The sequence below is a fragment of the Miscanthus floridulus genome, chromosome 5 (assembly GCF_019320115.1).
Source record: "Miscanthus floridulus cultivar M001 chromosome 5, ASM1932011v1, whole genome shotgun sequence".
Classification (NCBI taxonomy): Eukaryota; Viridiplantae; Streptophyta; class Magnoliopsida; order Poales; family Poaceae; genus Miscanthus; species Miscanthus floridulus.
The window spans coordinates 148,211,241-148,218,114 of record NC_089584.1 but is presented as its reverse complement, the minus strand read 5'-3'; the positions used below and the strand labels follow the sequence as shown (position 1 = coordinate 148,218,114).

Sequence of the window (6,874 nt, the reverse complement as noted above, 5' to 3'; positions counted from 1 at the left end):
GGCAAGGACGAATGGTTCGTCTTTGTACCCAATATTACTAAGGTCTACTGTTGTCATTCCATACTCGTTGTCTACTGTTACCCCACCTCCGGTCACCTTGACCCATTGGCACTTGAACAATGGGATCTTCAAAGTAGGTGCATATTCTAGTTCCCAAATTTTATCTATGCGTCCATAATATGTCTGCTTATTCCCATTCGGGTCTGTGGCATCTATGCAGACACCACTGTTTTGGTTGGTACTCCTTTTATCTTGGGCTACTGTGTAGAATATGTTCCCATTTATCTCGTACCCTTTGTATGTGATGATATGCCATGATAGTTGCATAGCCAATAAATACAGTTGCTCATGGATGCTCTCATCACCTTGATATTTTTTTCGCAACCAACCGCCGAAAGTTTTCATGTGCTTACATGTAATCCAAGCTTCAGTCTTCCCTAGAAACTCGGATCGTAAGAGATCCTTGTGTATCTCAATATACGGATCTACCAAAGAGGAGTTCTGTAGAACTGTGTAGTGCGCTTTATTGAAATAATCATCATCCATACCAATATATATTTTCCTCCCTAGTGTCCCCTTTCCGCTTAGTCTCCCCTCATGTCTCGATTCAGGAACACCAATCGAGTCAAGGTCGGAAATAAAGTCAACACAGAACTCAATGACCTCTTCTGTTCCATAGCCCTTGGCGATGCTTCCTTCTGGGCGAGCACGGTTGTGAACATATTTCTTCAGGACTCCCATAAATCTCTCTAAGGGGAACATATTGTGTAGGAACACAGGACCGAGAGTGAAAATCTCCTTGACTAGGTGAACTAGGAGGTGTGTCATAATATCAAAGAAGGAAGGAGGGAACACAAACTCAAAGCTGACGAGATATTGAACCACATCATTCTGTAGTTTAGCTAGATCAGTTGGATCAATTGCCTTCTGAGAAATTGCATTGAGGAATGCACATAGCTTCACGGTGGCTAGACGTACATTTGGAGGTAGAATTCCTCTTAATGCAACTGGAAGTAATTGCGTCATGGGAACGTGACAGTCATGGGACTTTAAGTTACAGAATTTCTTCTCTGGCACATTTATAATACCCTTTATATTCGAGGAGAATCCAGATGGTACCTTGATGTTGTTTAAGCATTCAAACATGATTTCCTTCTCCTCTTTGCTTAGAGTGTAGCTAACAGGACGTAAGTAATGGTGTCCATCATCTGTCTTCTCTAGATGTAGGTTGTCTCTTTCTCTCAAACAACGCAGGTCCTGTCGTGCTTCAAATGTGTCCTTAGGCTTTCCATACACACCCATAAAGCCTAGTAGGTTCACACAAAGATTCTTACGCGGACCACATAACCTTGGCAGGGATTTTCTTACGCGGACGTTCGCCCTCAACATCACCAGGGTCATCTCGCCTGATCTTATACCGCGACGCATGGCATACCGGGCATGCATCCAATTTCTCGTACTCTTTGCCATGGTACAGGATGCAGTCATTAGGACATGCATGTATCTTCTCTATTTCTAGCCCCATAGGACAGACAACTTGTTTTGCTTCGTAGGTAGTGGCGGGCAATTCATTGTACTTCGGAAGCATCTTCTTTTGGATTTTAGTAACTCTCCAAATCCCTTGTCAGATACACCATTCTTTGTCTTCCATTGCAGCAATTCTAGTGTGGTTCCCAACTTTTTCTGCCCTGTATCATAAGTTGGGTACAACAATTTCTTGTGATCTTCTAGCATCCGCTCGAACTTGATCTTCTCCTTTTCACTTTCACATTCTCTTTGTACGTCACGAATGACCTAAGAAAGATCATCAGCCGACTCATCTTCTACGGCTACCTCTTCTTCAGCTTCTCCCATTACAGTATCATTGAAGCACGCACCATCGGGAATAATATCATTGTCGTCCCATTGTTCTTCTTCACCTTCTTCCATTACAACACCGGTTTCTCCGTGCTTTGTCCAATAAATATAGTTTGGCATGAAACCCGACTTGAACAAGTGTGAATGAAGAGTCCTTGAGCAAGGATATTCTACCGTATTCTTACATATGGCACATGGGCAGCATATGAAACCGTCGCGTTTGTTTGCCTCGGCCGCACGTAACAAAGAATGCACGCCGTCAATGAACTCTTGGGAGCGGCGATCAGCATTATACATCCAATGACGGCTCATCTGCATTACATGACATAAATACCATATTAAAACCTAGATCATAATTAATTATTTATACAACATGCGTGCCACCACAAAAGATACAAATTTATGAAAGCATCGCTACAATGTAGATAATCCCAACTACCACTAAAAGAACTAAAGCTAAAATACACTTCAGGAGCACAAGGATTTTGCGACCAATCTCAACTAAAATAGACAGATCCCTCGATTGTGCAACATCTTTGGGCTTCTTCGGCTGGATCACTGCCTCATTAGCCGCCGTATCTGCCTGTTGTGCAAGATATTTTTGCACGAGTTCAACATACTCTTCCTCCCAGTAGAAGCCTGAACATCGTCCACTGCCATCCCACTAAAATTAAAACAAAAAATTAGAACTTTAATCACAACCATCATGAAAATAGGTATAAACTAACCATAATCATTAAATACGATAAAATAACTCACATTGCGATCCGGACACTTGTAGAAGATACGATCCTTGTTGGGACCCTCCTTCTTCACTCGGTACTCCATCACAATCTTCGTCTCATCACGACACTTGCTGCATGGAATGAGAGGGAGGCCCGTCCTAAGTCGCTTTGAAAACCCATGAGAGGCCGAGGACCCGAAAGCAGTTGCCATCTACTCTCTATACTCATTTTTTAATACACTATAAATTTCTCCTTTTATAAACAAATAAAATTAAGAAACTATAAAATTATCTAGATCTCTATACTCATTTTTTAATACATTATAGCTTAAAAACATGTTTTAATAAATAACCATCCGTACTAGTTGACCTTGCTTACGTGATCATCTCGGCGAGCATTTCTCCACCGGACGGCACCGTACTTGGTCAAGGAAGAGCTCCGATTCTACGAGGAAGGGAACACGGTCTTCCACGACCGTTGTCGCTCTCCCTCGTAGAATCAAAGCTCCTCCTTGATATCCGTTACCGCTCGGCAGAGAACATGATCGCCGAGATGAACACGGTCCGCAAGTTCAACCAGTACGGATTTTCTATAATTTTCTAACTATTTTCTAAGTTTATATTTATATATACTATGTTTAGGTACGGTGATTGACAGACTACTGCGATGATATCGGGACATGTGAATAAATAACCATCCGTACTAGTTGACCTTGCTTACGTGATCATCTCGGCGAGCATTTCTCCACCGGACGGCACCGTACTTGGTCAAGGAAGAGCTCCGATTCTATGAGGAAGGGAACACGGTCTTCCACGACCGTTGTCGCTCTCCCTCGTAGAATCAAAGCTCCTCCTTGACGTCCGTTACCGCTCGGCAGAGAACATGCTCGCCGAGATGAACACGGTCCGCAAGTTCAACTAGTACGGATTTTCTATAATTTTCTAACTATTTTCTAAGTTTATATTTATATATATACTACGTTTGGGTACGGTGATTGACAGACTACTGCGATGATATCGGGACATGTGAATAAATAATCATCCGTACTAGTTGAACTTGCTTATGTGATCATCTCGGCGAGCATTTCTCCACCGGACGGCACCGTACTTGGCCACGGAAGAGCTCCGATTCTACGAGGAAAGGAACACGGTCTTCCACGACCGTTGCCGCTCTCCCTCATAGAATCAAAGCTCCTCCTTGACGTCCGTTACCGCTCGGCAGAGAACATGCTCGCCGAGCTAAACACGGTCCGCAAGTTCAACTAGTACGGATTTGCTATAATTTTCTAACTATTTTCTAAGTTTATATTTATATATACTTTAACCTTCTTTCATGTAAATATGCAAGCTTGAAGTGATTTTGAGCTCAAATTGCTTACAAATGAAAAAAACCACAATAAAGAACCATAAATATATATAGTGAACAAAATGGCATAAGAAAATGATGAAAAATGAGAGTATGAGATTGGTAACCTTTACAACTGAAGAATCGACGGAGGAATCGAAGAAATCGATGGAGGAATCGAAGAATGGATGGAGGAACAATGGAGGGAGGGAGGAAGCAAGAACACTAGTGCAGTGAGCTTCAAAATGTGCTGAGCTCGGGCTCGGGGAGGAAGAAGGAGACGGCCGATATATAAAGGGAGAACATTTAGTCCCGGTTGGTGGATCCAACCGGGACTAAAGGTAACTTTCCAACCCTGGGCGCAGCCACGGCCCGGGAGTAGACTTTTACTCCCGGTTGGATCCACCAACCGGGAGTAAAAGTATACCTTTAGTCTCGGTTGGTGGCTTCAACCGGGACTAAAGGTCCCTGCCACCTCTGTCTGGCGCAGTAGCCGTTGGGCAGGGACCTTTAGTCCCGGTTGGAGCCACCAACCGGGACTAAAGGTATTTCTAGTCCCGGGGGCAAAAAATTCCGGGACTAGAGCCCATTTTGGCCGAGGATCAAAGATCTGTTCTCTACTAGTGTTATTACTACTTAAAAGCACTAGAACTCCACCATTTTAGTAGTGAGAGTGAGGGAAAGGAAGAGATATAAGGGGAAAGAGAGTGTGGGCAACTGCCATCGAAATTGCAAGCACGAAATTTTTGGTCCTACCCATTTGTAAATGTGAATTTATATCCTCAAAGTTTTTAGGTGCTGATTTATGAGTCTAGCTACTAGAAATAATATCCTCAGATGTGGCCCTCTTAAGCGAACTTTCCAACAAATCACCCATATTTGTTAGGGCCAATTGGCACAAGGGTCCGCCTAAACCGGATATATAATTTTTAGGGCTAGACTGGGCCTTATTATTGGGCCCATCTAGACATTTCTAGGGCCCGCGGTAATTTACAATAGTGTTTAGAAAAAAAGGATGCGTCTAAAAATCGCTGCATATAGTAATTGTGTGTATAAGATTTTAGATGTTGATGAAACGTACATTTACTTAGGACAAACTTATAGACAAGTTGTCTTAGTGTCTTCAAACTGTCTATTTTAGAAGATTTTAATAGTCAATATTTCAAAAGTTTGTCCTTCAACTTGACCACAACAACAAGAATTAAGCATCATGGGGTTACCTAGTTAACTACAATAAAACAAAGTAGCTAAGATGACTTCCATACATATATTAACACACAATACATATACATAAACTTAAATTGCACCATTGATAGTTACACACTGCAGTACGAAGCAGCGAGACGACCGGGCACCGTATAACATGTCGCTATGGATTGCATGCAAACGTTATAGTGCTAGCAGCAGTACGTACTGAGCAGCACACGCCACACATCTGCTCTATTACTATATTACACGCTCTGACACGCACGTACGTATAGTATTGGGAGATGGATGCATGAGATAAATAGGCCATGCATGCATGATCGAGTCGTTCATTCTCTAGTGGTGGTGGCAGAAGTGATCGTGCTGCGCTCCTTGGCCGCCTCCTTCTGTTCCGCCTTCTGCATGCATGCACCAGAGAGTAATTAAGAGATACCACCAGATTAATTAATTGTTACGGCTTGCATGCATGCCAAGTTGACATACACTGCTTCATTGGTTCGTTATGACCGTTATCATCAACCAATAATGAGCAATATAATATATATAATAATATACACATTAGTACGTATTTACCAGGGCGGACGAGGCGCCGGCGACCCACCTCACCGCCGCCGTTGTAGCAGTCGTCGGCGTACGCCGGCCTACTGCGGCTCGCGTCGTCGTGTATATACACCCTCCTGCTGCCGTGCACGTGCTTGCCGGCGTCGTAGCAGTCGTCGGTGTTGGTCCTGCCGGCGTGGAAAAACTCGACCATCTCGCTCGCTCGGTGTCCTGCTAGCTTGCAGAGACTCCTCGCACTACTATTTCAGTTCAGGTGTACGTCTGCCTTGCTCGCTTCTGCCGCAAATGTATGCAAGGGCGGGGCTATTTATAGGGTGATCGACAAGGGACACCGGCAAGTCATGCATGATTGGTCCGGGTAACCTCTATGTGTTAATACTGAAATTATTTGATCTAACTGTGACAGTACAGTGTTCGAGAGAGAGAAAAAAAATCAAGATTATGAATGCCTCTGAACCCCTGATACGATGGTCCAGCAAGCATTGTCCACGCGTTCATATACATTTTTTTTACACTTGGAGAAAATTGGTGTAGCTGCATTTGCCACTAAGTTAAGATAGATAGATGGAGACCTGCAGAGGTGACAAGCAAAGGTTACAATAGTGGGGGTTGTTGTTTTCCCTCTTTCCTGAAAAGAACATGCTGTAGTTTTGTTGAAAAATGTGTGTAAACGAAGGTGACTGAATGCGAAGGACAGGAAACAACGTGTTGTATGCATGCTATATTGCATATATATTATGTTTATTTATACTCCCTCTGCCATAAAAGAATGCAATTCTTATTTTTCGATGAGTCCAACCATTAACTTTGACTAAATTTATATAAAAAAATATTGATATTCATGATACAAGACGAATATCCATTAGACTAGTTATAGAATATATTTTTATAATAAGTTTATTTAGAGACATAAAAGTTAATACTAGAGTTACTATAAATTTGACTAAGCTTGCGGAAACGTCAAATTTGCTTAGTGTTTTTATGTTTGCCGAGTGTATTCTCTCGGGCACTCGGCAAACAAGTGATTTGCCGAGTGCTGCGCTAAAAACACTCGGCAAAGAGGAGCTTTTGCCGAGTGTAAAAAAAACAATCGGCAAAGAGCGGGTTTGCCGAGTGTTTTCTTTTTTGCACTCAGCAAAGAAATAAAATCTTTTTTCTGGGAAAAGAAGGAGAAGAAAAAA

At 42.6% G+C, this 6,874-nt stretch overlaps 1 long non-coding RNA gene across 1 annotated transcript; it reads right to left on the bottom strand.

Moving 5' to 3' along the window:
- Positions 1 to 5,170: 5,170 nt before the first annotated feature.
- LOC136454084 (uncharacterized) lies at positions 5,171 to 5,999 on the bottom strand. Its single transcript, XR_010759117.1, has 2 exons — positions 5,706 to 5,999; positions 5,171 to 5,530 (listed from the first exon to the last, which is right to left on the bottom strand). It is a non-coding gene; the product is annotated as an uncharacterized lncRNA (long non-coding RNA).
- Between the last annotated feature and the right edge of the window lie 875 nt (positions 6,000 to 6,874).